The sequence below is a fragment of the Pan paniscus genome, chromosome 2 (assembly GCF_029289425.2).
Source record: "Pan paniscus chromosome 2, NHGRI_mPanPan1-v2.0_pri, whole genome shotgun sequence".
In the NCBI taxonomy this organism is placed as follows: domain Eukaryota; kingdom Metazoa; phylum Chordata; class Mammalia; order Primates; family Hominidae; genus Pan; species Pan paniscus.
In genome coordinates, this window is record NC_085926.1 from 113,185,518 (window position 1) to 113,210,561 (window position 25,044).

The window sequence follows — 25,044 nt, forward strand, 5'->3', positions numbered from 1 at the left end:
GTGTAAATGGCCTTCAAATGACCGTAGCTGGGAGTAGTAGAGAGATGCTAAGGCAGGCAGTGAAGCAGGTGATGTGTTGCTGTTACTGTACAGAGTTGCTATGGATAGTTTGTGTAGCTTTAGGAAGAAAATAAAGTAGATATCTTGCAATATATCGATTAACCAAATAAATTACTTGTTATTCATTCTTAAGCCTGTTCTGCCAGAAAGAAAATGGCACAAAATATTAACAAAAGCTTTGTATAAGATAATTGTGGCTTGGAAATCTTATGACTGCAAATAATGACTTGACTGTGCTCACAAGGACAAAGGAATAAACAATAAGTAGAGATTTTAAAAATTACCCAACACACTTCTTCCACAGAAAGAAGGTTTTCCACTTTCTGTGGAACAGTGTCTATGATTATTCCTATTCTAAAGCCATTCAAGTGTCTTCTAGTTCCTTAGCCCTCATTTTCTTACAGATATATATTACTTAGTTCTTGCTTTTTCCCAGTCTTGTCCAAACACCAGCATCAACAATCTTTCTCCTATAGGTTAAATTCTACAACTCCCTAAACCAGTGGAAATCAAACTTGTCAGTACTTTAGTTGTTCAAATTTATAAGTGAATAGAGTCTGGAAATGGTCTGTGGCCTCCAGGCTGAGTTTTAGTGTCCTGCGCAAAGCCCTTTGCCACATGCTTCTGCAGTAAGGGGCAATCTGCCCAGTAATGTTCAACATATGTAACTAGTCCGTGTGCATGGTTTCTGCTTCCTGTCTGGTGTGCAATCTAACTTTCTACTGGGACCATAACCTCCTCATCATTGACCTAATACTCTAATCCTCTTTCTTTTTTTTTTCTGTAAATCTACTTTCTCTGGGGACTGAACTTTCTTTCGGGCCACTTTCAAACTGGACTAACTTAATTGCAGACCAAAGTGTGCCCAAGAAGAAGTATAGCTACTATCCAGAGACTCTTCCTATAGTGCTCTGACTTCTTAGGTAGAATCTCCTGAATATCAGCATAAGTCTGGACTAGGTTCAAATTTATACTCCTCTTTGAAGACCAGTCTTACTGCCAAGTTATCTCCCGTAGCCCCAATTTTGCTGGTTCTGGCTAACTCTTCCATTCCTTTTTTCTACTATTGACAGCATAACATGTCTGAGTACAGAGTCCACATGTGTTGGGACACATTCCTGGAGGTCTGAAAGCAGGAAATAATAAGGATAGTTGTGAATGCCACTGTGTCATGGGGTTTAACTTGTTACAAAATTCTGTGTCCTGGGAAGAAGGCAGAACATTGATGGAAGTAAAAGTTACATATGGCTCTGCTGAGGACTCATGAGTCCAAGATATTTGCTGTTAGTTTCCTACAACTAGGACAGTCACAATAGAGTTGGATCTCCATTCTTAAATGTGTAGAATAGTAATGCTGATTTATGGAAGGGCTACAAATTCCGTAGTTGAAATAAAACCATTTTTTTCTCTTGGAGTTAAAAACTCTGGTATTCATAGATGGATGATTACTATTAATATCCAGTTTAGGATTAATAAAAAACTTTGAATCTAGTAAATTCTTTATGTCCTCTACTTATGACTTTTCTCTCGGAGATGATAGGAATGGAATCCTCTTCTAATGAACCCAGCCTGACTAATTTACTGCCAACATTAGCAAACATGAAATGATAAAGAGAGAGGGCAAGGATAAGGATAAGATTAGGCCTTTTTAAAATTTTTTTTATTTTTTGTTTTTTGTAGAAACAGACTGCAGATTGAATTCCTACATAGGCAATTCCAGAATTCTTACGAGACATGCATTAGGACATCAGCAACAGGTAAGTTTAATAACACAAATGAAAATAATTGGTTGATAAGACATTACAGTATTCCTCAGGGGAGTTGCTTGGTTCAAGGGAATGAGCTTTTCCAATTTTGATAGAACAATTACAATGTTCTCCGTAGAGGAAATGTTATTTTAATACTGGATTTCAAGAAATCATTGTCATCAGGAAGTATCTGTCACTGCTCTTGAAAGAATTAAGAGCAGTTTTGAAGGTTATGTGTACTCTTTGGAATAAGAACAAGTGGCAGATGAGGAAAAGGAATCATATATTAGTGTATAATAGATTTTTTTCCACGATAGTTCCCATGGTTCTGATCAGATGACTATGACCAACACTTTGTTACAAGACAGAAATGATGGAAATATGTAATCTGGTTACTGACCAGAAGAGTACCTATCCCTAGAATATTGTATTTATATAGATTGAATAATAAAATTTTATGGTATTTAGGTCAAAAGGTACACTATACTATGACTAAGATTTTCTCCCTCCGTTATCAGAAAGTAGACATGAGCACAAAAAGAATGATACTCTATCAAGCTACATGGCCTTCGATGGTCAAAAAATGCTTTTAAGAAATGTGTTCTTCCATTCATGTATTTATTCATTCAAGAAGTAGAGTACCTAATACTAGAAACTGTGTAAGGCACTATACACAGGGGAAAACAAAATGGTTCCTGACAGTTTACTGATTGTAATCTAGTGGTGCATTGAACACACAATAAAAGATTAATAATTATAATAATTAAAACTGTGACTAGTGCTATGAGGGTCAAGACAATAGAGGCTATTTGAAAGGCAATGTGATGCTCTTAACTTGATTTTTTGAGTAGAGGGAGCCAATGAAAACCTCTTTGAAGAAAAAATAGTTATTTAAGTGAAGACCTAAGGGATACAGATGTTAACAGGACAAAGAGAAGGCAGCATAAGGAATTCAGGCAGAAAGATCAGCCTAGATGAAAGCTCTGAGGTGGAGAGAGAAGTTAGCGTGTTTGGGGAACTGAAGGTTCATATAGTTAGGACAGAGAGTTAGGGTGATAATGGCTCTAAATACCGTTGCAGAGGTAGGCAGGGACCCTATCTTTGCAGAGCCTTGTGGTTGTGGTAAGAAGTTTATGTTTTAAGCATAATTGAAAGCTAAAAAAGAAAGTCTGATATGTGCATGAGGAATCATATAGACATTATCTTTCTACCACAGGTGGTACCAAAAATAAAAAGCAGATTAATTTTAAATGGGATGATTTTATTGAATTGTAGACTAAAGAACTACATAGACCAATGCTCCATATTGTATCCTGCCTTTTCTTGGCTACCTTCTAGGAGACTCATTATTTTTTGGCTACATAGTAAGTATTTTACAAATATACATATTTGTAGTTCATATATATATATATATACACACACACACACACGTATTTTTATATATATATATATATATATATATATATATATATATATATATATATATATATGTTTTTCCAAATAACATTTGGCTCAGCTGAGAGCTCTGTGCAAGGTTACATTCTGGGGGAAACTTTTAGTCATTAAGGCTAGATTGACAATTGAGCAATCCATCATTAGTTGGTGAATTTGTTTTGGATATGTCGAATTTGAAGCCATTACAGGACATCTATATTGAATTGTTCTAGGTTGTTATGGAGGAAAACACATATTCAGGATAAAAATGAAATTATTGTTCATAAGGCTGGCATTGTAGCAAGGAAGGAATGGGGTATTCATAGCCAAACCTGGGTACTATCATTTCCTGGTCCCTTAGAACATCACACTTACATTTTTTTTAATATACAAAAGTATATCCTAAAACTTCTCTGAGAATTGCTTTGTGACCGGAGGCAGGAAAGGCCTAGTGACCCATATTTAGGTGGGAAATAGGAAAACAAGTGACAACAAGGAAGGGGAAAATGAATTTGTTATGGGTGAACAAAGTTCAAAAGTCTTTTTGAAAAGACTTTTAGCAAACATTCAAAAGTGGTCACATATAAATAATAAATATTTTGTTTATATAAAGGGTTACAGTAGTTTCCTAGGAGAGTAAAATATTAAAGATATTTTTTAGCCATGATTTAAATTTTTAGAACATGTAACATGAAGATCTAATGACCATGGAAGGACTGATTTCCTCATTAGTAGGCATTTTGGAAATTTGAGTCTGGAATACAGCAAGAGAGGTCAGAGATAGAGATGCAGACTGGAGAATTATTATTACAGAGATGATGATTAAAATCATGTCCATCAATTGATAAGCTGATTCAAGAAAACAGTGATGATCAATGGTTCTCAGTTTAGGCTACTATTAGGATCACCTGGAGAGATTTTGAAAACCACTGAGGCAGCCCCACCCAAAAGATTCTGCTTTAGTTGATCTCAAGGACTGGGCATCCATTTTTTAAATTATTCTCCAGGTAATCATAATAAGCAGTCAGGGTTGAAAACCTTAGTACAGATAGAGATGGGCTAACAATGGAGTCCAAGGAAGAGTTGCAGTGATGTAGAATCTGTTAGGCAAAATGTTGGCCTTCATGGTCTTCACCTCCTCGGGTTACTCCTACGAATATGTCAAAAGGTCTTTAAAGATGTCATTTAGGTTGCTAATCAGCTGATTTTAAAATAGGGAGCTTCTCTGGATTGTCTAGGTGGACCTAATCTACTCATGTAAGCCCTGGGAAGCAGAGCTCATTTTCTGCCTGATGGTAAAAGAGGAGTCAGATATTTGAAGCCTAAGAAGGATTAGAACTGTCCTCCTTGACTTAGAGATTAAGTGGATCGTATGTCAAAGAAACAGGAAAATGAGTTCCTACAATCACAAGGAACTGAATTCTATCAACACTGTAATGGGTTTGGAAGCAGAATCTTCCCCAGAGCCCCAGATAAGAGCACAGCTGACACCCTGATTCCTGCCTTGTGAGGCCCTTCGCAGAGGATCCAGCTGAGCCATTCTATTCCCAGACTTCTGACCCACTCACTGTGAGATACTAACTGGGTGTTTAACCTTCTAAGTTTGTGATAATTTGTTATGGCAGCAATAGAAAACTAACACACAGAAAGAAAACTGTAAGAGCCTAGTATCACAAAAGCCAAGGCAGAAAGAAAAGATGTACTTTGTACTTTCAGTTAAAAAGTCATTTACTTTTTTTTTTTTTTAAATGAGACAAGGTCTCATTCTGTCACCCAGACCATAGAGCAGTGGTGTGATCACGCCTCACTGCTGCCTCCACCTCCTGGTTTCAAGCAATCTTCCCATTCTCAGCATCCCAAGTAGCTGGGACTACAGGCATGCATGCACCATCATGCCCTGCTAATTTTTTATTTTTTGTACAGACAAGGTCTCACTATGTTGTCCAGGTTGGTCTCAAACTCCTGGGACCAAGCAATCCTTTTGCCTTGGCCTCCCAATGTGCTGGGATTACAGGAGTGAGCCACCATGTTCCACCATCATTGCCTTTTGATAAAGTAGTTCCTCCTTCTTAATGAGTAAAGTACTTAGGACTAGGGCTTCTTCTAGTGGCCATATGGCTTATACAGCTTGCATTTAAAATACAATACCCAGCAAACTTAGCCTGACATTACTCATTTCTTATATATAGCATTTATCTTTTCCAATACATTTAAATATTTTCAGTTGAGTACGGAGTCTTTTCTCAATCAAAAGTAGCACTATCAGTTCTAACAAGAGGAGTTTTGAATGGATTTTGCTATGCAGGTAAGGTCCAAAGGTAGGAGTTGGAACTGAATCTGGCAATAGAGGGCAGGAAAACATAGATAAGAGTAGAGGCAAATCTTCTGTGGGAGTCGGGATGGGAAGCAAATGAAGACTATGCAAGTGGGAGCAAAGCCCTATGGCAGAAAAGAGTATGCAAAGGCCCGCATGTGCTAGAAGGCAGGGAATCCACCCACCTTTTACCCAGTTGAGGCTAGTAGGTGTGTTCTGGGGTCTCAAAGGAATGGCAGGGAGAACAGCAATGTCTAAAAGCGATTGGAAGAAGGGTTGACTTCTGGGAGAGTAGCTGGGATGCCAGTGAAGGGATGAATGTAACTGCAAGTTAATACCAAGGGAGACAGTATTAACAGAGAGGTAAGCAGCCAGTAACAGGAGAGGCCAGGACATGAAGCTGCATGGCCCATATCCACAAATGGCAAATTTAATGATGTTAGTTGTTCAGAAGCTACTTTTGAGCCTCTCTCGGGGAGAATTGAAAAGAGCCTCTTCCATGGGATGATGTTAATAAGGGCCTGATACAGAAAACAGTTTTTGGTTGCTGCCATGACCTTAAGTTTTTTTTAAAATATCTTTTCAGATCAATGGAGCCCGGGGCAGCATCTGTTATGTAGTAATACTTTTTTCTAAATCCATCTCCAAATTGTTCATTGTTTAGTGGTTAATTCAGGCTTTCACTATTTCTCCAAGTGCCATAGTTAGTGCTTAAGTAGGCTTTCACCTTCTTTGCATATTTAGGACAAAGCTTTTTTTGGTTTAGACTGCAGAAAAAATGGAGGCTTCTTTCCATCCCTTCATTTCGGATGCCAAGACAGCATGTGATATTTCTAGCTCTTTTATGTTAAAATTATAGTTCATTTTATGTATTTTTCTGTTATTATCACCCTCTTGCTCAAAACAGATCATTATATTATAGACATAAGTTAAAATATATGAACTTCTGTTAACTTGGTTTCTGGAGAATAAGCATGGAAACAATCTCCTTTCTTTATTTGAAGGTTTCTTTGTGGAGTACTTCATTTGGAACCTTGGTTTGTACTGCAGCAGCTGGCTTAAACACATATTCCTTAGTCTCACCTCCCTCTTTATTTTGATGGCCACTGACTTACTTCAAGCCTTCTTATTTTTTGATGGGACTACTAAAATACTTTACCCATCTCTGGGCCCAATCACACTCATAACTCACACCCTACACCATAGGTAAGAATGGCTGTTTATACACACAAATCCAATTATGTCATCTTTGTTCACTTCAATGGCTTAACATTGCTGATAAGATAATGTCAAATGCCTCTGGGATAGAGAACCAGAACTTTAGTGACCTCTATCTACCTATCCATCCTCATCTTCTTGCCTCTTCTAAATAAATTCTGCACTTAAGCAATACTAAACTACTTGCCTGGCCTCTGCGCTATTTCTTTTTTTCTTCCCCTCTATTGCTGGCTCACCCTGTCTCTGTGCTCCAAAGCACCGTAATCATACTTCTATTGTAGTGCTCAGTCATGTGGACAGCTACAATGTAATGTGTCTTCAAGTAGATAGTGAACTTCTGGAGGTCTGGAATTATATTTAGTTATCTTTTTATTATTAAATGAACAATTCAATCTCTAACTAAAATTAATGATGATTTGGTATATGTCTCATGCTGTTCATGTTTCTTTTCCCTTTTAAAATGTGCATGTTTACTTTCATACAATAAGTGTATCATCATCCAGATATAGGCATTACCTGGGTAGTGTAAGAGCTTCTTACAAATGCAGAATCTCAGGCTCTTAGACCTAGTAAATCAGAATCTGCATTTAAAAAAACCCCAAGGTGATTCATATTTCCAATACAGTTTGAGAAGCATGGATCTAGGAACTATTTCATCTAATAGTTCTAATTGCATTCCGGATATTCAGAAACCCCTTACCAGTGTCTCACATGTGTACTTTGGTGGAGTATACAGCTTTAGGAGCTCATAAGCTTTTCTCACCAGCCCCAAAATCCTTGCTTTACATGACAAAGTTAATTTCTCTAAAAACAATCTTTATCATTTGTTAAAGCAACTTCTGCACCTGAATTGGGTAGTATTCATATGGTGGATTATCCAAAGTAAGCTTAAAACAACCACTCTCAGACTGTGAATTAGGCCAGCTCATCCCCCCCCCGATTTTTCCTGTGGACAGTTCTAACATTTGCATTGGACTTTCAGCCTTCCCCAGATGAAGATAACTGTGTTTTTGTTACCTATTCTTCTCTACAAGGACACTTATCTTGGGCTGCTTCTCTTTATTACTTTTATTGTCTTTGAAAGCTAACTCTAATTTCCCATTTTCTCCTCTGTCCCATATTTCTTCTTTGCAATTATATTCATCCATCACTCTGTCTATAACATAGTCTAATCTTAGTTCTACTCAGCTCTTGTCTCAATAATATTAATGAGATAAGTATGAAAGGCTGCATATCAACAATTTCATAGTCTTTTGTTTCTTTAGTTCTATTCAATCATCCCAGAGTCTTGAAAAGTGCATAGAATCTTTATATATCTTCCAACACCTTTTATGTATGTCTTTTCATATATGCATTATTACTAAATATTTAAGTATAGGCATCAATATATTTTCTGGAGTTGTGCCCATCTATCTCTAACAGTGTTCCTCCTTGCTTTGAAGTCTTAATTATTCTCTAAAGGCAGATTTATACTTAAGGTCTAATCTCCTGTTGTTCTGACTAGCTTTTTTCTGCTTAAACTATTCCAGATTTTTCTTAAATAGCATCATCTCCAATTCATTTTTAATAGCAATTGGTTTGTATTGTTCTACTTTGCTTCTGCAAATGTAATAACTGACGTCCTTCCTTCTAATATATACTCTCCATGCTGCACCTTTCAACACAGGCCAACCCATTTTTGTTTGCTCTTACTGCCGTAATTTTCATTCAGTGTGTCAGAGGATGTGTCCTGTTAGCAGAGCTAACAGGCCACAAAGGACTTAGGGTCTCCTTCGAGTCCTTTTTCTTTAAACACTTCGTGGTCCCACAGCACAGTGTGGTAAAGCAAGGTAAAAGGCAGGCAAGGAACAAAACAGGAAATTATACTATTACAGGAAATTGTTGTAATAAAGTGAAAAGCCAAGGAAGCAAGTGTCCAGCAAGTCATAAAATTCTAATCATGCAGCTGGGACAAATTGAACCTCTACTCACCAGCTGGCAGAGTTTTGTATTGTTCTTTTTGTCTTTATTTACATCTAAGTGCATACCTTTGTAACTTGAAGGCCACCTGGTCATTTTACAGTTGTGGTAATGAAGATGCAAAAAGATTTAGTGACATTCTTTTTTTTTTTCTTTTTTTATTATACTTTAAGTTTTAGGGTACATGTGCACATTGTGCAGGTTAGTTACATATGTATACATGTGCCATGCTGGTGCGCTGCACCCACTAACTCATCATCTAGCATTAGGTATATCTCCCGATGCTATCCCTCCCCCCTCCCCCCACCCCACCACAGTCCCCAGAGTGTGATATTCCTAAGTTTTCACCGTAGTGACTGGCTGAATCAGGTCTAAAATATGGATCTTCTGACTCTGAGAACAGGACATTTTCTCTAAGAATTGAAATTTCTTAAAGATCAACAGTTGTCAGACCCTGTCTTTATTAAATTTTAATGTGGCAAGTCTTCCTCACAAGACTTTACAAGGCCATTTTACAGATAAGAAATCTGAGGCTGAGGGAGGCAAACATTAAGTTCATCATTGTGAAAGTGCTCTCTTTTATCCCAGAAGTTAGGTTCACATGCATGAAATCACTTTCCAAAGTGAGCATTAATGTATTAGGGACCTGAGAGGGGCAGAAAGAGGAACATACTTCTTTTCAAGGAGAATAGGAGCCCTGTAGTTGCTATAGCAACTGGGAACTGATGTAAGGCTTTCTTGCTAGAACATTTTCACATATTGAAGGTGTCTTCCTGTCTGACCAGAAGCTGAAAGAGTTTGGTTAGCTTTGTTAATTAAAGCAGAGGTATCTAAAATGGGAAGTATGCACCCCAGGAAATATGCAATTCAGTCTTCTAGCTTGCCTGTTCTCTGTCCCCTACACTGAAAAAAATATTGTGTAATTTTTTTTTTTTTTTTAAACAGAGCCTTGCTCTGTCACCCAGATTGGAGGGCAGTGGTGCCATCTCGGCTCACTGCAACCTCTGCTTCCTGGGTTCAAGTGATTCTCGTGCCTCAGCCTCTTGAGTAGCTGGGACTACAGGCATGTGTCACCATGCCTGGCTAATTTTTCTATTTTTAGTAGAGGTGGAGTTTCACCATGTTGGCCAGATTGGTCTCAGATTGGTCTCAGACTCCTGACCTCACGTGATCCACCTGTCTCGGCCTCCCTAAGTGCTAGGATTACAGGTGTGAGCCACTGCGCCTGGCCCACATTTTTAAAGAAGTATAATATACACAGACAAGGGCATATAAGTATATAGCTTAATAAGTTTTCACAAACTGAGCATACCTGTGCAGCCAACATCAAGATCAAGAAATAAAACCTTAGTAGCATTATAGAAGTCATGCTTGTTCTTCTTTTTAATCAATATTCTCAAAGTTAATCACTATCCTGACTCCTAACTCCACACAGGCATACCTTGTTTTATCACACTTCACTTTATCACACATCACAGGTAATGTGTTTTTTACAAATTGAAGGTTTGTGGCAACCCTACATAGAGCAAGTCTATTGGCACCATTTTTCTAACAACATGTGCTGTGCTCACTTTTTGTCTCTATGTCACACTTTGGTAATTCTGGCAATATTTCTAACTTTTCCGTTATTATATCTATTATGGTGATCTGTGATCAGTGATCTTTGATGTTATTAGGTTAGAGCAAAAGTAATTGCGGTTTCACCATTACTTTTAATGGCAAAGAACCCAATTACTTTTGCACCAAGCTAACACTATTGTAATTGTTTTGAGGCACCACAAATCATGTCCATATCAGACGGCAAGCTTAATTAATAAATGTTGTGTGTGTTCTGACTGCTCCACCAACAGGTCATTCCCGTCTCTCTCCCTCTCTTCAAGACTTCCTATTCCCTGATACACAACAATGTTGAAATTAGATCAATAATAACCCTACAATGTCTACAATGGCCTCTAAGTGTCGAACCAAAAAAAAAAAAAAAAAAAGGAAGGAAGAGTTGTACAACTCTGATTTTAAATCAAATCCTAGAAATGATTAGACTTAGTGAGAGAGTCATGCTGAAAGCTGAGAGAGGCCCAAAGGTAGGCCTCTTGAGCCAAACAGTTAACAAAGATGTGCAAAGAAAATTATTTGAAGGAATTAAAAGTGCTACACCAGTGAACACACAAATGATTAAAAAAAAAAAAAGGAGTGAAACAGCCTTATTGCTGATATGGAGAAAGTTTGAGTGGTCTGTATCAAAGATCAAACTAGCCATAACATTCCTGTAAGCCAAAGCATAATCTAGAGCAAGGCCCTGGATTCAATTCTGTGAAGGTTGAGAGAGGTGAAGAAGCTGCAGAAAAATGTTTGAAACTAACAGGAGTTGGTTCATGAAATTTAAGGAAAGAAGCTGTCCCCATAAGGTAAAAGTACAAGGTGAAGCAGAAAGTGCTGTTGAAGAAGCTACAGCATGTTACCCAGAATATCTAGCTAAGCTAATTGATGATGGTGGCTACACTAAATAACAGATTTTCAATGTAGATGAAACAGACTTATAGTGGAAGAGCCATCTAGGATTTCATAACTAGAGAGGAGAAATTAATGCCTGGCTTCAAAGCTTCAAAGAACAGGCTGACTGTCTGGTTAGAGGCTAATGCAACTGATGACTTTAAGTTGAAGTCAGTGTTCATTTATTGTGCTGAAAATCCTAAGACCCTTAATAATTATGCCAGATCTACTAAGTCTGTGCTCTACAAATGGAACAACAAAGCCTGGATGACGGCACATCTGTTTATAGCATGGTTTACTGAGTATTTTAAGCATACCATTGAAACCTACTATTCAGGAAAAAAAATTCTTTTAAAATATTACTGCTCATTGACAATGCACCTAACTCAGACCCAAGAGCCCTGATGGAGATGTAGAAGGAGATTAATGTTCTTTTAATGCTGGCTAAAATGGCATGCTTTCTGCAGCCCATGGATAAAGTAGTGATTTTGACTTTCAAGTCTTATTATCTGAGAAATACAGTTTTAAGGATATCACTACCACAGATAGTGATTCCACTGATGGATCTGGATGAACTACATTGAAAACCTTCTGGAAAGGATTTACCATTCTAGATGTCATTAAGAACCTTCATGATTCATGGGAAGAGGTCAAAATATCAACGTTAACAGGAGTTTGGAAGAAGTTGATTCCTGTCCTCATGGACTTTGAGGAGTTCAAGACTTCAGTGGAGGAAGTAGCTGCAGATGTGGCAGAAACAGCAAGAGAAATAGAATTAAAAGTAGAATCTGAAGATATTTCAGCCAGATTTGCTGCAATCTCGTGATCGAACTTGAATGTATGAGCAGTTGCTTCTTATGGATGAGCAGAGAAAGTGGTTTCTTCAGATAAAATCTACTCCTGGTGATGATGCTGTGAACATTGTTGAAATGACAACAGAAGACTTAGAATATTACATCAACTTAGTTAATCAAGAAGTGGTAGGGTTTTAAAGGATTAACTCCAACTTTCAAAGAAGTTCTACTGTGGGTAAAATGCTATCAAACCTTATCTCATGGTGCAGATAAATCTTTTGTGAAAGGAAGAATTAATCAATGTGGCAAGTGTCATTGTTGTCTTTTCTTTATTGTTATACTTTAAGTTCTAGAGTACATGTGCACAACGTGCAGGTTTGTTACACAGGTATACATGTGCCATGTTGGTTTCCTGCACCCATCAACTTGTCATTTACATTAGGTATTTCTCCTAATGCTATCCCTCCCTCAGCTCCCCACTCCCGGACAGGCCCTGGTGTGTGATGTTCCCCTCCCTGTGTCCATGTGTTCTCATTGATCAGTTCCCACTTATGAGTGAAAACATGGGGTGTTTGGTTTTCTGTTCTTGTGATGGTTTGCTGAGAATCATGGTTTCCAGCTTCATCCTTTTAATCACAAATGATTAAAAATTCATTTGTGATTAAATCCCTGCAAAGGACATGAATTCATCCTTTTTAATGGCTGCATAGTATTCCATGTTGTGTATGTGCCATATTTTCTTAATCCAGTCCATCATTGATGGACATTTGGGTTGGTTCCAAGTCTTTGCTGTTGTGAGTAGTGCTGCAATAAACATACTTGTGCATGTGTCTTTATAGTAGCATGATTTATAATCTTTTGGGTATACCCAGTAGTGGGATCACTGGGTCAAATGGTATTTCTAATTCTAGATCCTTGAGGAATCATCACACTGTCTTCTACAATGTTTGAACTAATTTACACTCCCATCACTGTTGTCTTATTTTAAGAAATTACCACAGCCACCCCAACCCTCAACAACCACCACCCTGATCAGTCAGCAGCCATTAGTATCAGGACAAGATCCCCCACCAGCAAAAGGATTACAACTCAGATGATCACTAGCATTTTTTAGTTAAGGTTTTTAGATGTAATTCCATTACACACTTAATGGGCTGTAGTATAGTGTAAACTAAACTGTTTTTTTTTTTTTTTGAGATAGGGTCTCACTCTGCTACCCAGACTGGAGTGTGGTGGCATGATCTTTGCTCACAGCAACCTTTGCCTCCTAGGCTCATGCCATCCTCCCACCTTAGCCTCCAGAGTAGCCAGGACCACAAGTGCACACCACCATGCCTGGCTAATTTTTGTATTTTTTGTAGAGACAGGGTTTTGTTATATTGCTCAGTCTGGTCTTGAATTCCTGGGCTCAAGCAATCTGCTCACCTTGGCCTCCCAAAATTCTGGTAGTACAGGAGTGAGCCACCATGCCCGGCAGTGTAAACATGACTTTTATATGCACTGGGAAACAAAAAAATTCATGTGATTGCTTTATTGTGATATTCATCTTATTGCAATATTTTATTTACTATGGTGGTCTGGAATTAAACCCACAATATTTCTGAGGTATGCCTATGCATTAGTTTTGCTTGTTTTTGAGTGTTATGTCAATGGAATCATACAGTATGTTCTCTTTTGTGCCTAGTTTCTTTCACTCAATGTTATGTCTTTACATAGTGTGACTAAGTTTTTTTCCTCTTGTTTAATTTTTATGTTTTAACTTCTATAACAGTTCAGTAATAGATGCATATAATTTATAAATAAGCCAGGGATGTGTGCATAAAAGTTTGCAGTTCTTGGGTTAAAGTATGGCACCATTTGTGTGAATGTCAACTTTAAATCCCAGATAGACTCACTAGCTTCTTAAAGAGAGAACTACTCACAACTACAGACTATGATGACCTCATCTAGGTATTTGTATTTAATAAACATTTATTTATGAGAACCCACTATGCACAAGTGTTTGTAGGCACTGTGAGAGTTACACAGGCAAAATAAAAAGATGTAGCTCAGTCTTTCAAGGAGTCTATCACTGGTAGGAGAAACAGTGCAGTAAACTCATATGATCACTCCAGACAGAATTGAGAATCTACAAAAGAGACACAACTAAAATGATATAGAAGCCTGGATGAAGGATGACCAATCTTCCAAGAAGCTAGAAAAGGCCCCTTGAGACTTGTACTAGATAAACTTTGAGCCCCTTTATACTTTCTAGCTTCCAATATTTAATCAGATTTCTCATTACAGACATAGGATCTTTATTCTCACTGTGCATTGCTTTATGTTTCAGGTTTATGGATACATGGTATATATTGTGCTCAGTCAAAAGGGGGCAGCATTCACCCTTCTTCTGAAAATCAGAGACCACTTTGGCCACATCTCTTTCTTTCTAGGAAAAGAATACTTTTACAAGATAGCGTTTCAGAACATAGATATAAATTTTAAGCCTCTTGTTTTAATTGTTTGTTTATAGAGATAGCAACTGATTTGCACCTTCACGTCACAGAGCCCAACATATTGCACAGGTATAAATGAAGTCAAGCTGTCTCTGTGCCCAGAGTTTCCCTTATTTCTGCCTTTGTCCCTTGATTGGGCGTGGCAGTCTTGCTCAGACTCAGATTGCTAAAGGGCGGTGGCTGAAATGAACAAAAGGAATCAGACCTTTACTCTTAACCTGAGAAAAAGATTGCCAAGGGAAGCTTGGGGAGAAAGCGCAATGCTGAGTGGTTGCATCATTGTTTTGACTACCTAATGCTTTTTTTCTCTTCTGACTGTTTATCCTTTTTAAGCTTCTGTTTATAAGCATAACAATTATATGAAAGGTAAATAAGTTACATGCACTACAGGGATGTATGACTGTGCTCTGTCTTGGCGGCATTCATCTCTTTATTAGCCAAGTAACCTTTACAGTTTAAGTACTACACAGTTGCTGCAGTCCTTTTCTTGCTGACGCAGTAGTAGAGGCAGTGGTGGTGAAAACTGAGAGAGGTTTAATGCTGAAGGTCTCAGACTGTGTATCTCTATGTCTATGACCTCTAACCACCAGACCAGCAGATAACTGATTTCATTTTGTTAGTGAAACACTGATTTTAATTGCTGACTTATACAGCTTCCATGTTATACTTGATTGGTTTTGAGAAAATCAATGTTGATGGCCAAAATTCCAAATTAACTATTTCTTTCTAGATTTAATCTTACTGTATACAGCCCTAAATTGCCCTCTAAGCGACTTAAAAAAAAATTGAAGAGTAGAGCTTTACCAAATGTCTCTGAATGATAAAGGAAGTTGACCCACCCTATAATTAGCTTTTGTAAATATCAAGTCAAAGGTCAGAGCAAAGGTCATCTGATTTCTTTCTTTTGTGAAGAAAACAAGGGATTGTAGTCAGTATGACTGATTTCAGAATAGTAGCTAAAGATGAAGTCATTGCTTTCTTTCAAAGCAGAAATTGTAAAATTAAATAATTTGGAATAATCACAGAAATAATTACATTAATATGAATAGCAAATAGCAGGTGATCATTTGTGTAGCATTTACAGATACTGTGACCCTTGGATTTAGACCTTGTGCAGTGTTTTCCTCTGTCAGGTACGTGATGCTGGGAGAGCAGCTCTCTAGGAGACCTCTGATGACATCATGTCACTGTCCTCTGAGGCCACAACACAGCTGCCATGCCACACACAGGCTCAAAACACACAGTGGGGCATAGCCAAAAAGTTCACAAAGTAAAGAAATGTCAACTTTCTACATTTTAGCATTCATTTGCCTGCATTAACCAACATTGTGCAATATATAAAGTCTAAAGCCCATGTGAGAGATAAGACAGAATTATTTGCATTTCTGCTGAAATTAAGCATGATGAAGTAGAAACTTATTACTTTTAAAACCAAAAAATGAATCTAAATATGTGTGTGTCAATCAAATGATGAGTTAGGACTTCCTCATGAACTGGAGAGGAAAATTGGATGACCAGCTATCCTGAGTTGCTAGGGACTGAGAAGGTGTCCAGGATGTGACATTTTCAGTTTTAAAATTAAGGCTATCTTAGGCAAACTGCAACAACTTGGTCACCCTAACTGGAAGAGATCTTTTTGGCTATGTTGTCCAATTATCTTATTTTGCAGCTGAAGAAAATAAAGATTATGGAAATCATAAGATCCCAGCAGGATTATTTTTCTCCCTAATTCTTGTCAATGTCTTTTCTTTTCCTAGCTTCTCAGGTCATGTATTAAACTTAGACCACAGGATCATGCAAATGGCCCCTATTAGGTGGGCCAGGGGGTGAGCACCTAGAGTGCTCCTAGAGTGGAGGGGTGGCTCCAAGAGTGGCTGTCCTTCTCATATCTGAAGGTCACTTGGCTGACTGTGGGAATGCCTGGCTATCTTCCAGGAGAGCAGAGAATGCCTCTATCAATAGTTTGAACACTGTTCTGTAACTTTCTGAGTGACACTGCAAAGTACCAAAGATAGAAAGAAGGCACAGAGGGGGAAAATGGGCATCTCAGTCTGCTCTGGCAGCTATAACAAAATACCATATACTGGGTGGCTTATACACAACAGAAATTTATTCCTCACAGTTCTGAGGCTGAGAAGTTCAGATCAGGGCATCTGCTGACTCAGGTGAGGGTCCCTATGCTGGTTCATGGATGGCACCTTCTACATGTCCTCAAATGGTGGAAGGAACTAGCTAGATCTCTGGGACCTCTGTTACAAGGGCACTAATCCCATTCGTTGGGGGCTCTGCCCTCATGTCCTAATCACCTCCCAATGGTCCCATCTCCTAATATCATCAACTTAGGAGTTAGGTTTTAACTTATGAATTTTGGGGGTCACAAATGTGCAGATCATAGCAAGGTGCAGATCATAGCAACTGGGTTCTGAGACTTGAGCAATGTCAGGGATTCACAGCATTTCAAATGTGTGGGCAAGTTGCTGACACCTTTTCTTCTGGGTCATAAGGAAAACAGAAAATGTGATTAAATAATTCAGCCTGATTTTGGGGTTTTATTTGTAATGACTCCTAGAAGGATTTGCCTTTCCAAATAAGGACCATGGAAAGTAATAAGTACATAAATGAATGAAGAGGCTGAGTGAGAGGTATTTTATAGCTGCATGTGTTGAGGTGGGTGGGGCACTGAAGGGAGAGTTAGATTGTGATGTACTATATAGACTGCTTTCAGTGTTTTCCTCAAAACCCTGAAACAGTTCCTCAAAACACATGATGCTAGGAGAGCAGCTCTCTAGGAGACCTCTGATGACATCATGTCACTGTCCTCTGAGGCCACAACACAGCTGCCATGCCACACACTGGCTCACAACACACAGTGGGGCATAGCCAAAAAGTTCACAAAGTAAAGAAATGTCAACTTTCTACCTTTTAGCATTCATTTGCCTGCATGCTTATACCAGAAAGAAAATGAGAACTACTAATACTGCTTATACCAGAAAGAAAATGAGAACTACTAATACTGCTTATACCAGAAAGAAAATGAGAACTACTAATAATACTTCATTTTCATTCATCAAAGAGAATAATTACAGAACTAAAGAAGAGAGAGCAAACGTGGTAAAAACATAGTACAAACAAAATAAAACATACTCAAAACAATAGATGGAGGCAAGGGTAGTCAAAACTACTAAGAACCCAGATATGTGGTTATTCTTCATTAAAAAATAGACCTATCTCTCTTATTCCTATTTTATCTACTGAATGTATTATCCTACCTCAATCCACTGAACTCATCTCTAATTCTCAGCCTGAATGCTGTTCCCTAAGGAAAGTCTTCTCTAATCTCCTGATTCTATTTTAGGTCCCCCTATTAAATGCCTTTAAAACACTGTATACTTTATCATAATGTGATACAAAAATGAAACTTGGCATGAATTAAACTAAATTACACTTATAATAATTTAATGTCTGTATCCCTGCTAGACTGTAAATTTCTTTTTTTTTTTTGAGATGAAGTTGTCTCGCTCTGTCACCCAGGCTGGAGTGCAGTGGCACGATCTCGGCTCACTGCAAGCTCTACCTCCCGAGTTCACACCATTCTCCTGCCTCAGCCTCCTGAGTAGCTGGGACTACAGGTGCCCACCACCACGCCTGGCTAATTTTTTTGTATTTTTTAGTAGAGATGAGGTTTCACTGTGTTAGCCAGGATGGTCTCTATTTCCTGACTTCATGATCCGCCCGCCTCAGCCTCCCAAAGTGCTGGGATTACAGGCGTGAGCCACTGTGCCCGGCCACTGTAAATTTCTTACAGTCAGAGACCATGCCTTTTTTGGTCATTGTTGAAGCTCCTGGTACATAGTAAGCACTTGATAAGTGTTGTTGGCTGAGCTAATGAACCAATCATTTGAAATGAGTTCACATTTTCAGATTTTGTGCAAGATTCCTGTTGTATAGATCTGTAATATATGGCAAAATCAATAAAATATATTGTACCCCAAAACACTTCCAATGTGTGTGTACGGTATTCTATTAGTAGAACCAGTTCTATAAAGACTACTGAATCCAAATCTTGGCTCTTGTGCTATCTCTGAAAAGTTACACCTGTAAGCCTCAGTTTTGCCATTTACAAAATGGCATTATTGTGTCAGCTTCAAAAGTTTCCTCTGAAATTTAATGAAATAACAGAGGATAGACATTAAGCATGATACCTGGAACATGATGTATTTTCCACAATTATTAGGTTAATTCGAATAATTAAAAATTTAGAAATAGTTAAATGCCCCAAACTTCTCAAGATGGTGAAAAATGTATGTGACTAGAGAATAGGATGTAGTCTTAGTTGTTCTATTGAGTCATTATATAACGTTAGGCAAATTACAAGTATCTCTGGGAATAACTTTCTTTATTTACAAAATGAAGTAGCTAACTGTCCTCTTATGATCCATCGTGAGAAAAAGGGTGTTGTGGATGTCCTAAATTTATATAAAATTGAATGTTTATGTGGTAATTTTTTCTAGTCATATCTTTTATTTGGTTCTTGAAAGGGATTGAGTTGCAAGTCAGGTCACTGGGAAGCAGACTCTGAGATGGAAATTAACGTGCAGGAAGTATACGCTACACAGAATAAAACACTCTCAGGATTAACATCTATCAGAGGAGGGAGAGAAGAAACAGGGTTGGGCAAAGAGAGAAGTTGGCTGTAAGCAATCAGCCAACCTTACTATGTTGAATATTTTGCTAGATTGTTTTTAGGATAAAAATGACTAACATGATAGCTGCAATGATTTCAGCATGTTATAATTAAACAGAGAGTATGGTGGAAAACTGTGGTACTATCTTCCCAGTGTCCCTCCCCTGTGAACTGCTCCTTCCTTCATTCCAATGGTGCCATTTATGGAGTAGATGCTGTGTTCTTATAGACTTTACTATTGGCAAAAACCACAATTACTTTTGCACCAACCTAATACCTTGTCACAATATTGCTCCAGGGTTGAGTAAAAACATAAATGGTCAGTTTGAATCAGTTTTTAAATTTTCCTGGGAAAGACAGTCAATCTGTTGATAGAAGCCAAAATGTGAAAGTCAGGATCTGGCACTGCTCATGATCTCTGTGAGTGAGGAGGCCTTGAAGGAACTCAAAACAATTCCAAATGTATATATACCTGAAACTCTAAACAATAGAGTTTCAAATTACATGAAACAAAATTGATAGAACTAGAAACAGAAATATATAAATCCACAATCATAGCTGGAGAACTCAATACTCTCTCAGTAACTGAGATAACAAAGAGATATAAAATTAGTAAAGATATAAAAGACATGAACAACACTATCAACCAACTTAAATGAATTGACATTAATAGAATACTTCACCCAACAACAGAAGAATATATATACTGTTTAAATACACATGGAACATTCATAAAGGTATATCATATTCTTGGCTATAAAGAATTTAAAGATTTGAAATCATACAGAGTATATTCTCTGACCATAATGGAATTAAGCCAAAAAAAAAAAAAAATCCATAACAGAAAGATATGTAGAAAATCAACACATATTTTGGAAGGTAAACAGTATATTTCTAAATAATCCATAGGTTAAAGAGGAAGTCACAAAGGCAATTAGAGAGAAAAATATATATGTACATAGATATAATTTTTTTTTAAAGAAATGGCATCTTCTCAGGTTGCCCAGGCTGGTCTTGAACTCCTAGGCTCAACTGACCCCCCCGCTTCAGCCTACTGAGTAGCTGGGACTACAGGCATGTGGCACTGTGCTCAGCTTAAGAAATATTTTAAGTTGAATGAAAACAAGAACCCAATGTATCAAACATGTGGGATGCATCTAAAGAAGTAGTACATGTGTAATTTATAGAATTAAACACTTACATTAGGAAAAAAGAAAGATCTGAAATCCATGACCTAGATGTTAAGAATCTAGTAAAAGAGGATTAAATTAAGTCTCAAAGTAAACAAAGAAAAGAAAAAAGTAAAGATAGAAGTGAAAATCAAAAAATTAAAAACCAGAGAAAAATAGAGAAAATCAATGAAACCAAAAATAGATTATTTCTTAAGATCAATAAAATTGATAAACCTCTTCCCAGACTAAGGGGCAAAAAAAGAAAACACAAAATTATGAATATCAGAAATGAAAGAAGGAACATCACTATTAATTCTATAGACATTAAAAGGATAAGGGATTATTACAAAAACTCTATATATGTCCACGTATTTGATAATTTAGATGATATGGGTAAGCTCCTTGAATGACAAAAACTATTGAAGCTAACACAAAAATAAATAGATAACCTTAATAGTCCTGTACCTATTAGAGAAACATAATTTATAGTTAAAAACCTTTCTATTAAGCGTTTAGGAAAGAAATAGCAAGTCTACACAAACTCTTCCAGAAAATAGAAGAGAGAACACTTAACTTGTTTTAACTTGATAACAACACCAGACAAAAATATGACAAATAAATAAAACCAAAAGTCAATATCCCTCATGAACAGATGTTCAAATAATCAAGAAAATATTAGAAAATAGAATCCAACAATATGTAAAAGGGATAATATGTTATGACCAAGTGGGGTTTATCCTGGAAATGCAAAACTGTTGTAATGTTTAAAAATCAGTGTAATTCATCAAATCAGCAGACTAATGGAGAAAAATCATATAATTTTCACAATGGATTGTAAAAAAGCATTTTACAAAATTCAATTTTCATTCATGGTTTAAAACAATAGCAACATTAGCAAAAATTCTCAGTGAACTATGCATACAGTGAGACTTCATCAATCTGATAAAGGTCATTTATGAAAAACATAATAGCTAATATCATACTTAATAATGAATAATGAATACTCTTCTCCTGGGATTGGGACAAATGCAATGATATCCACTTGCATCACTCCCATTCAACATTATACAAGAGATCCTGATTAGTGGAGTAAGGCAAAAACAACAAATTCTGGATGCATGGAATAGAGTGAATAAATCTCAAATGTATTATGCTCAGTGAAAGACGTCAGACTCAACAGGATGCATACTGTGTGACTGCATATGACATTCTGAAAAAGATAAAACTATGGGGACAGAAAGCAGATTAGTGGTTGCCAGGGCCTGGAGCTGCAGGTAGAGTTTTGCTATAAACGGGCATAGGAGTTTTGAAGGGTGATAGAATTATTTTATATCTTGTTTATGATGGTTACATGACTATATGTGTTTATTATTTTTATATCTTGTTTATGATGGTTACGTGACTATATGTGATTGCCATAACTCATAGATTGGTACATGAGAAAGCATCTATTTTCCTATATGTAAATTACACCTTGATATGCCTCAGAGAGAAAAGAAAATCCCACTCAAAGAGAGAAACCAATGTGAGTTTGTCTTTGAAATGAAATTCTGGTGGTGTTTTTGCCGTGGTTGTGATTTTTTTCTGGAAATTCGGGTTTCTCTCTGCTCTTTTGGAGTTTAGTTATTTAAAAAATGATAATTTTGTCTGCTTTTGATAAACCATGGAAGAGAGCTACCTGGATATATTCTATGCATTACCTGAGTGATTCAGGATCTTTTAAATGTAATCTGTATACTTTTCCCTAAGCAAGTTCAAATAATGTTTCTATCACCTGTGATGGACAGTCCTGAGTAATGCATGGAAACAGACACTTGCACAAGTAACTGTATACAAGGTTGTGTGAGAAGTGCTGTTAAGAGCAGTAACAATGGTGTGGAAGCAGACAGGCGAATGTGATTAAGTCTGACAGGGATCTAGGTAGTAATTGAGTTGGCCTCAAAGACTTTCTGCACTAGAGTCTGGGGAAACGTATCCCAGTTTGAGAGAACAGTAGAAGCACATTGCAGAGGACAGGAATAAATGGATGCATGGATGACAGTATGTGATGTCTTCAGGGATAAGAGGTGCAGTGGACCTAAAGTGTAGAGACCATCGAACCAGGTAAGTGGTGGAAGATGAACTTAGAAAGGTAGCCTTTTACCAGTCAGCAGAGAGAACTTTCTGTGCTCAAGATTTTAACTCTATTTTATGAAGAGTTTTATAAATAGCAGAGGAGTGGCATACTCAGATAAGAATTTCTGAAAGATATTTTCAATGTAATCTGAGGAATTATCAGAGAGGCTTCTTGAAATAGGTCAGTTGGGAATCTATTGCATTAGATTAGAAGGTCTGCAGATGACTATGCCCTACATAGATAGAAAGGGTGTAATGATATTGTTGTTATGATTATAGCAGTTACCACTTTCCCCACTCCTTATGAGCCAGGCATTGTACTAAAGTACTTCAAATACATTATCTTATTTAATCCTGACAATCATATAAAGTAGGTATTATTATGACAATGTAGTAGCCAATTATTTTCCACTTAGTCCATGTGGAGGGGCTGACCCTACTGCCTTTCCCACCCTACAAGAGGTGGTGATATTAGGGATGAGCATGTGTCCTGGGCTATCTAACATGCATCTCCTTTTTTCCCTTGGTTAGCAAATGGTGAGGGACAGGTATATAGCTCATTTTATATATTTGGATTTAGTCCCATGAATTTGGTGGAAAATATCAATACGAGAAGATAAATTGGATCTGCTTTTGATAAGAGATGGATGAAAACTGGCTGGAATCATTTGTTAGTTGATATTAATTCTACAGCCCTAAGTTTCCCAGTGGCTTTTCCTTGAATATTCATCCTGATAAATACTCTGTGAAAAAGTATTCTGTTTTATGCATTAACTGGGAAAGGATTGTATACTGTATGACTCTCAGAACTTAGTAAAGGGACTAGAAATCCTGCAGTCAAGAAATCTATTTAATTTTGTTTAATCCAGCTTTCTCAAATGTATGTAAAGAAATTACCCTTTTTATACATGTATTGACTAGTATCTACCACATTTTGGGAAATACAGTTGTAGGCATTTATCCACCTAACTATAGTTAAACCATTCAAAATTTTAATAGCAGGATAAAAGGCACCCTTATCTCTAGTATCTCTTGAGGTTGCATTTCTTAGTCTTTTCCCTGGAACACTTATAAAGATGCAGATCATGATCTGAAAACAAAAGAAAATGTTAAGAGCCAGGGGCATGTTTTGGTCAATTTGGATTTACATGTTTCCATATAACAGTATTCTGTTGCCTTCCAGAGACACTAAAATCCATCACCTGACAGCTGTGGAGAGCATAGTTTCTCATTTGGCTTACCACCATGCCTGAGACTCCCCACAAAAGAGACCCAAACAGATTACCTAAAGAAATGAGGGGTCACTGAGTGATAATGTGAAGTAGAAGAATTCACATTCTCATCTGCACAGTCACCCAGGGGTCTCATTTTTGAATCTGGAATGTGAAATGGGCTTTGGAAATAATTGAAAAAATGCCCAGTATGCCCAGTACAATGCTGGGTGTGGTAAATACAGCAGTCAAAATGTCTGACCACTGTTGTGTCATCGCTGTCTTCACAGAGCTTTCTTACTGTAGCTTCAAGTAATGTCTCTAAGAACCTTTTTTTAAGTTATAATTTACCTCAAATTCCCTTCCTTATAATATTTAATGAAATGACACATAAAATGCAAGGAAAGTGAGTAAAAGAAGAGCAACATGGTTTCTGAAAGAGAAAAGTATTTTATAAGACACAAAAGGAGATTCATGGGGAAGGTCATCAATGGTGGCACTGGTGACTAACATAGGATCTGAAATAATACCAGTGATAATTAAAAACATTTCTTTCTGAGACCTTTCAAATGCTGAGGAACTCTTCTGTCCTCAGGAAACTTCACAGTGTTTTGCTGATGACAAACTGGTGTAATAAAAATAAAGACACACTGAAATGGAATTTTTACAATTGTGATTCTTAAACACTTAGTATTGTGGAAAAAGTACAGTGCACGTTTACATATCCAAGCTATCTTATTTTAGCACTGTTTTGCAAACCATTGAAAAGGCTTAACAATCCATCTATGTTAAAATTAGCTCAAAACATACATGCTCAGAATGAATTACATTGAAAAGACTCTGGAACTCTAAAATGATTTTAGTTTTCTTAATTTTTCATTTAGAAAAACCCACAACTGGTGTTCCTCATTACCTGGTTTCGCAGCTTTTTATCTATCGAAGTGGTGAAAATTATAATAGAAACTTATAGAAGATATATATATCTTAGAGATGATGGTGATTTTGAAGCTAAAACAATGTGTAGGACAGAAAAGACAACAAGCAATATTTCAGGAGCAGATATAAGCTCTGCTCTGAAAGCGTTTATGCATTATTGGGGAAGGTAGGGGAGAAGAAGATAGACTTATATATAACTGAATACAATCAAGGGCATCACAGAAGGAGAATGAAAACCATCTACATGGCTTATGCCTATTTTACTACTGATATGGTTTGATTCCGTGTCCCCACCCAAATCCCTTCTGGAACTGTAGTACCCATATATCAGAGGAGGGGCCTGGTGGGAGGTAATTGAATCGTGGGGGTGAGTTTTCCTCTTGCTGTTCTCATGATAGTGAGTGAATTCTCACA

The 25,044-nt window shown here is 37.2% G+C and overlaps 1 long non-coding RNA gene across 2 annotated transcripts in view; it reads left to right on the plus strand.

Moving 5' to 3' along the window:
* Window positions 1–25,044, plus strand: part of LOC117979731 (uncharacterized) — a 117,428-nt gene that overhangs the window by 57,453 nt on the left and 34,931 nt on the right. For both annotated transcript variants that reach the window (XR_010111451.1, XR_010111450.1), the window contains exon 3: window positions 1,741–1,817. This is a non-coding gene — a long non-coding RNA (uncharacterized LOC117979731). The remainder of the gene's footprint in view (window positions 1–1,740; window positions 1,818–25,044) is intronic.